The sequence below is a fragment of the Mus pahari genome, chromosome 4 (assembly GCF_900095145.1).
Source record: "Mus pahari chromosome 4, PAHARI_EIJ_v1.1, whole genome shotgun sequence".
In the NCBI taxonomy this organism is placed as follows: Eukaryota; Metazoa; Chordata; class Mammalia; order Rodentia; family Muridae; genus Mus; species Mus pahari.
This window is the reverse complement of record NC_034593.1, coordinates 48,872,488-48,880,154: the sequence shown is the minus strand read 5'-3', so window position 1 is coordinate 48,880,154 and position 7,667 is coordinate 48,872,488. Positions and strand designations below refer to the sequence as shown.

General features: G+C 40.3%; 1 protein-coding gene across 8 annotated transcripts in view; it reads left to right on the top strand.

The window, feature by feature from the left end:
• Positions 1-7,667, top strand: part of Nbea (neurobeachin) — a 554,101-nt gene that overhangs the window by 325,906 nt on the left and 220,528 nt on the right. The window lies entirely within an intron of this gene.

Sequence of the window (7,667 nt, the reverse complement as noted above, 5' to 3'; positions counted from 1 at the left end):
GGATCTAACTTGGCTATGTATTAAGGGAAAGCACATGGATCTGTTTTCCAACTAAAGCAAGGACATTGGAGCATTCATTATACATGATGCCATTGATTCCAGGAGACTAAGTTTCCATGAACTTTTTGCCTCCGGACAGCGCCCAGGTTTTTGGGAGCCTGTTGTGTTTGTCACTACTGGAAAGAATGTAGCAGTTCCGGGAAAGCACATGGGGCATTCGTTATACAGGATGCCATGATCCCAGGAGACTAAGTTTCCGTGAACTTTTTGCCTCTGGACAGCGCCCAGGTTTTGGGGGGCCTGTTGCGCTTGTCACTACTGGAGAGAATGTAGCAGAGACCTAGGTCCAGCTTCATGCCTGCTCTTTGGCTGGTGATTCAGACTCTGGGACCCTCAAAGTATTCAGGTTAGTTTATTCTATTGGTCTTCAAATGCTCTTTGGATCCCTCACTCCTTCGCCCAACTATTCCGTAAGTCTCCCCAAGTTCCATCCTGTTATTTGGCTGTGGGTCTCTGCATCTCATTCCATTGGCTGCTGGGTAGAGCCTGTCAGAGGACAGTTATAGTAGGGTCCTGTCTGTAAGTATAACAGAGTATCATGAATATTGTCAGGGACTGGTTCTTGCCCATGGGATGGGTCTCAATTTTGGACAGTGTTGGTTGGGCATACCTCCATCTCTGCTTGCTCTCTCTTTGTCTGTGTACTTCTTGTAGGCAGGACACATTTTGTGTCAAAAGTTTTGTGGGTGAGATACTGTTCTGATCCCTCTACTGGGAGTCTTGCCTGGCTAGAGAATTTCCAAAGTAGTTTACAAGTTTTCACTTATACCAGCAGTGGAGGAGTTTTCCTCTTGCTCCACAACCTTAACAGCATGTGCTTTCCCTTGAGTTTTTGATATTAGCCATGCTGATGAGTGTAAAGTAAAATCTCAGAGTCATTTGCATTTGCATTTTGCTGATGACTAAGGACATTGAGCATTTCTTTTAAGTGCTTCTTGGCCATTTGAGATTCCTCTGTTGAGAATTTTCTATTTAGCTCTGTTTAGGCCATTTGGGTTATTTGGATTGTTGGTGTCTAGCTTCTTGACATATTTTGGATATTAGCTCTGTGTCAGATATGGGATTGGTAAAGAACATTTCCCAATCTTTAGGCTGTCATTTTGTCCTATTAATGATGTCCTTTATCTTACAGAAGGTTTTCTGTTTCATGAGGTCCCATTTATGAATTGTTGACCTTAGTCCCTGAGCCATTGTGTTCTGGTCAGGAAGTTGTCTCTTGCACCAATGCATTCAAGGCTATTCTCCACTTTCTGATCTATTAAATTTACTGTATCTGGTTTTATGTTGAGGTCTTTGATCCACTTGGACTTCAGTTTTGTACAGGGTGAAAAGTATGGATCTATTTGCATTCTTCTACATGCAGACATATAGATAGACTAGCACCATTTGTTGAAGATGTTGTCCCTTTTCCATTGTATGGTTTTGACTTCTTTGTCAAAATTTAAGTGTCCATAGGCATGTGTATTTATTTCTGGGTCTTCAAATCCATTCCATTGTCTATTTCTATACCAATACCAGGAAGTTTTTATTACAATTGCTCTGTAATACAGATTGAAGTCAAGGATAGTGAGACTTCCAGAAGTTCTTTAGTGTTCAGGATTGTTTTAGTTATCCTGTATTGTGCTTATTTGTTTGTTTGTTTTTGTTTTTCCATATGAAGTTGAGAATTGTTCTTTCAAGATCTTGAACTAATTGTGTTGGAATGTTGATGAGGATTGCATTGAATCGGTAGATTGCTTATGGTAAGATGGCCATTTTCACTATGTTATTCCCACCAATCCATGAGCATGGGAGATCTTTCCATCCTCTGATATTTTCCTCAATTTCTTTCTTCAGAGACTTGAAGTTCTTGTCATATAGGTCTTTGACTTGTTTGGCTAGAGTTACACCAAGATATTTTATATTATTGTGGCTAATGTGAAGTGTACTGTCTCCCTCACTTCTTTCTCAGCCCATTTATTACTTGGTGCCTGATTTATTTTATTACCTGATTTCCTTGAGTTAATTTTGTACCCAGCATACTGGCTTAAATATTTTTCAGTTCTTCACAAAATAAATGGCCTTTACAAAATGATAATAAATTTAAAAGGAAATTTACATGTCAGCATTTTTACTGTTTTATTTTTTAGTGTAAATATGTTTGGTTTCTTTTTTTTTTTTTTTTTTTTTTTTTTTTTTTTTTTTTTTTTTTTTTTTTTTTTTTTTTTGATCATCAGAAAATACTCTCCACCAACAGGAATGGTGACATTCACCTTCAATTCCAGCACACTGGGTACAGAGGCAGGCAGAAGGCTATCCTGGTCTATAAAACAAGTTCTAGGTCACCCAGGGATACCATGAATGAGACCGTATCACTAAAACAAAACAACTGCATGCGCACACACACTCATCCCAAAATTTCTCACCATGTGTCTAGCCCCAAAATTTTACACAAGCTGTAATGGTATATATACTGTTCTGAGTTCTAGTTATTTGATTTATGGTTTACATACTTATAACTGTCGTCAAAAGAATTACATGCATTAACTTGGATCTTTAGTAAGTATTTATGGATGCATGGTTAAAGTACCTAGTAGCAATGACTTTCCTGAGTTTTTTCCATTTGTAGAAGTTTTCTGGGGACTGAAGAGATGGCTCTGTGGTTAAGAGAACCATCTGGTCTTCCCAAGGTCCTCTTTTAGAGGACTCTCCCAGAAGTGCTCATTCCCAGCACCTACATGGCAGCTCACAACTGTCTATAACTCCAGTTCTAGAATATCTGACATCTTCACACATACATTCATGCAGGCAAAACATCTATGCACATAAAATAGAAATAAATAAATAAATCCTTTTTAAAAAGCTTTCCAAGAAAAACAGTATCAGCCTTGGGGCCAGAAAAGAATAAATTAAGCCACAACTTGTAAAACTTCTCTGACTACTCTTTGTTATCATACTATTACCATTGTTAAAAGTAAAAAATAAAAAATTTTTTTTCAGTAGTTAGGAGTTCATCTGTCAGTGTTAATCATTCTAGGAGCATATTCCAGTTTTTGTTTTTAAAGAAAATGGTAGTCCATTTCATTAATCAGGGATCCAGATTAATTGACACTGCTGGACCTCCTACAGGATCAGCTGCTTCTGTCCATTGGTTGGGTGCAAATATCTGCATCTGACTCTTTCAGCTGCTTGTTGGCTCTTTCAGAGGGTAGTCATGATAGATCCCTTTTTGTGAGTGTTCCATAGCCTCAGTAATAGTGTCAGGCCTTGGACCTCCCCTTGAGCTGGATCCCCCTTTGGGCCTGTCACTTGACCTTCTTTCCTCAGGTTCCTCTCCATTTCCATCCCTATAATTCATGCATGTCCTTTTGGGTCTGAGTTAACTCACTCAGGATGATATTTTCTAATTCCATCCATTTGCCTGCAAAACTCAGGATGTCCTCATTCTTAATAGCTGAGTAGTATTCCACTATGTAAATGAACCACATTTTCTTTATCCATTCTTCTGTCATGGGACATCGAGGTTGTCTCCAGCTTCTCACTATCACAAATAAGGCCACTATGAACATAGAACATGTGCCCCTGTGGCATGGTGGGACATCTTTTTGGGTATATTCCTAAGAGTGGTATAGCTGTGTCTTCAGGTAGATCTATTTCCAATTTTCTGAGGAACCTCCAGGTTGATTTCCATACACCAGCTGATATGAGGCCCCCAACACACATACAGTAGAGGACTTCTGGGTCTGTGTTCATTCAGAGATGATGCACTTAACCCTCAAGAGACTGAAGGCCCCAGGGAGTTCAGAGGTCAGGTCGGGTAGAGGGTTGGGGCATCCACGTGCAGACGGGTTGTGTGGAGGAGGTGTGGGATGCGGAGCAGTCAGTGGAGGGGGACGGGAATGGAATATGGACTGTAAAAAAATAAAATAATTGGTCAGGCAGTGGTGGTGCATGCCTTTAATCCCAGCCCTTGGGAGGCAGAGGCAGGCAGATTTCTGAGTTCGAGGCCAGCCTGGTCTACAAAGTGAGTTCCAGGACAGCCAGAGCTATACAGAGAAACCCTGTCTCGAAAACCAAAAAAGTAAAAATAAATTAAAATAATTTTTAAAAAAAGGAAAATGGTACAAATCTTTTTAAATCTCTCCACTGAATAATGTGCCTATCGGCTTAGTTAATACCTTCTTTAGCAATCGTAGTCTGTGTTCAGTCCTTTCAAGTTCTGAGTTAGAGCCTCCAGCAGCATCTTAGATTCAGGAAGCTCTGGGATTCCATCTCACATCTCCTCTGGCTCTAGGTTGTCTCAAGCCCCATCCCATCCATCTGGTCTCTGCCTGAGGCGTCTCACCTGCAGGCACCACATAGACAACATTCCTACCTTGTTAACTTGCTCAACTAGTTTTTAAAAAATTTGTCAAAGTTTGAAGGCTTATATTTTTGTGCAGTTGTTTTACAAAAGCCAGTCAAAGTCAGTCTTAGAAAAATGTGTAAAAATCTGCTGTCATGTCACTCTCTTGACTTTGACCTTATTTTTCTCCCTGAACTTGAGCTGATCATGGTTAAACATTTACATCTTTTACTCCTTACTTGCCCCAAATACATGTGTAGCAATAAGGCCTATGCATCAGCGTTTCACCATCTGCAGGTATGAGCAGAGTGGCAGGTAAATGTCTGCTCTCAGGTGCTGCATCCATGAAATCTGTGCTTGTAAGCTTGGAACTTGTAAGAAGGGACAGAAGTTGAGATTTGTTAAAACAAGTTGCCTTGAATGTGTTGTTAGGAAAATTAGCAAGTCTAGCATCCATTTCACTTCCTTGCTTATCTTTCTTGGTTTATACTTACCCAAATTAATCTGCTTCTCTGCCATTTATAGTTCAATGGAAGTTGTTCTTTGAGAAGTTGAAATGTTAGATTTCCTTTTCTCCTTGGGTACATTTATAAGAAACAGGATTTGGTTTGTCTGGGATTTATTGGACATTATAAATCACAAACTTATATTTTCATCTCTTTCATTGTTCCATTTGCCTTTGGTTAACTATGCCACAGGGAAAGAATACTTCTCCAATATTTCCATTATCTAATGGTTCTGGAGCAGCAGCTGAGCTGATCACTTTTACTTAATGCTACATTATCTTTCCATTGAGGGCCCTGTTGTAAAGTACAGAGTAGTCCTTAAGCATCATCAAGTTGCTGTCTAATGATTGCCTATTAGTGTGTTGCCCTTGAATATTTCAGTCTTTCTGGAATGAAAGCATTTTGGAGAAAGTTTTTTTTTTCACTGTAAACTTCTTAGAATTTAACTGCGCAGTCAGGATTTATAGGCCTGTAAACATTTTTGTGAGCCTAATTCTTGCTTATTTAGAGCTTTTGACATTTCAAGTAGTTATGGTGCAAGTATTATGTACAAAACCCAAATAACATGATTTGGTCAGGGAGAAAAAAAGGCCAATTCTTTGGTGCTATGAGTGTGTTTTAATTAGTTTTTCTTCTTTTAATCCTTTTATAAATTACTCTAGTTTGAACTTACTGAAGAGCTGAGGAATAGTCTCCAGGAGACTGCTAACGTACCCTTAGACTCCTTTTGAACAGAGCAAAGGTTTCTGTCTTCTGGGTTGGTAATGCGTTGAGAAGGAGATTGTGAGTTCTGTAGGGTAATAGGAACAGAGACTGTGAGGTTGTGAGAAGAAGGAAGCTGCTGCAGAAAACTGTCCCCAGTTTTGAGAGGGAGTGCTGCCCTCTCAAGCTCAGGATTCTCAGCACATTTGCAGGTCTCCATCTAACCCAGAGCTCCCAGGGTCAAAACCACCAGCACCAAGCAGAGTACACACAGAGGGAGCCATGGCTCCAGCTGCATATGTAACAGAGGATGACCTTGTCGGTCATGGGGGGGGGGGCTTGGTCTTGTGGAGGCTCAGTCCCCCAGTGTAGGAGAATGCTAGGATGCTGAGGCAGGAGTGGGTGGGTGGGTTGAGGAACACCCTCTTAGAAGCAGGGGGGAGGAGGGATGGCATAGAGGGTTTGTGGAGGGGAAACTGAAACCAGGAAGGGGGATTAACATTTGAAATGTAAATAAATAAAATAACCAATTAAAAAGAGGAAAGAAAATATGGGTTGGATGGTGACAAAGACATGCCCTTTGTTTTCATGCTTCCTCAAAGAGAAAACAAAAATTGTCAAGCATCTACTCAGATAACAAATTGTAACTTTTTTTGCATTCTGACTGAGGAGAATTGAGGAAACTCTGGAAGTGAGCTGCAGTTGAGGCAGCTCACTGATGGTCCACAGCATGAATCTAGTGAGCAGCAAGGACCAGCAGCGGCCATGGGGAATGAAGACTAGCAAAAACAGAAGCCAGGGAGGATGGCAGGGTCCACTTAAACTGCTAAGGCTGGAAGTAGAAGAGCCTCGCCTTTGGAAATATGGTAGTATTCTCTAAACTCTACAGCAGTAAATTGTTATCATTGCTAATTAACCCGTGTATATTACTGCTTACAACTTTTACATCTAAGACATGTCAAACTCTTCAATCTTTATATCTGAATTACCAGAAAGTAGTAAAGCTTGCAGTCTTTGTCCTCAATCTAATATTATGTCCTCCAGTTCTATCAGGGTAATTTCACATTTCTTTCTTGACACAGTGCTTTTCTGTACCCTGCTATGTTGGAATGAATGTGCCTTCACCAAAACGTTCTGATGCTTTCACTAATCCAATTCTCTCCAGGACCTCTCTGATGCCCGTCTTTGAACTCTCCATTCATAACAGGGCAAGGGTGGGGCACCCTCAGTTATGAAAACTCACCATCTTTTAAAGTCTGTAACTCCATCAACTCTTCTGTGCTGTCTGCCATTCTAAACCACTTTATAAATACTAACCATGTGGAGAGAAGCAGCCCCAAAAGACAGTCATGTCACAACATTATTCAAAGAAACTAAAGTCATTTCCATTACAGGGTAGCTTTAGGATTCAGAACAACATGCTGATCAGATGTTTGTCTTTGGGGAGACAAGGGAATTTATATACACATCATTGGAATGAGCATGCAGATATATGTGTCACTGTATCTGGGGAAAGACCTGTGCAAAGTCAGTATACTTTTGCTTCATCTTACAGCTGACCTTACAGCTCAGGGGTTCCCTGTTTTCAGATACTTAAACCTTTTGCTAGGAAAATCTGAAGATAAAAATTCTTGATGCATAAGATGTGATCTGGGCTGGAAAGATGGCTCAGGGTTGAAAACTAGGTTCACAATGTGGTCAGGTTTTTTGTTTTGTTTTGTTTTGTTTTGTTTTAATGAAATGTAGTTTACAGATTTTGTTGTATAAGTCTTGGGTGTTTTTGGCCTCAGCTTTAAACTTCTTAAAAGTTCATGTACTGATAAAGAATACAATCCAGAGGGCTGATGACATGGCTCCATGGATAAAGTACCTTCTGTGCAAATATCAGGGCCTGCTTCTGGATCCCCAACACCAATGTAAAGTGTCAGATGTGATGTGAAGTACCCCTGGGGTCTTGCTGGCCAATCAGTCTAGCCATGGGGAAGGCCAGATTCAGTGAGGAACTCTTTCTCAGAGAAAAGTGATTGGGTTACCTCACTCAGGGTGATATATCCAGATCCATCCATTTGCCTACG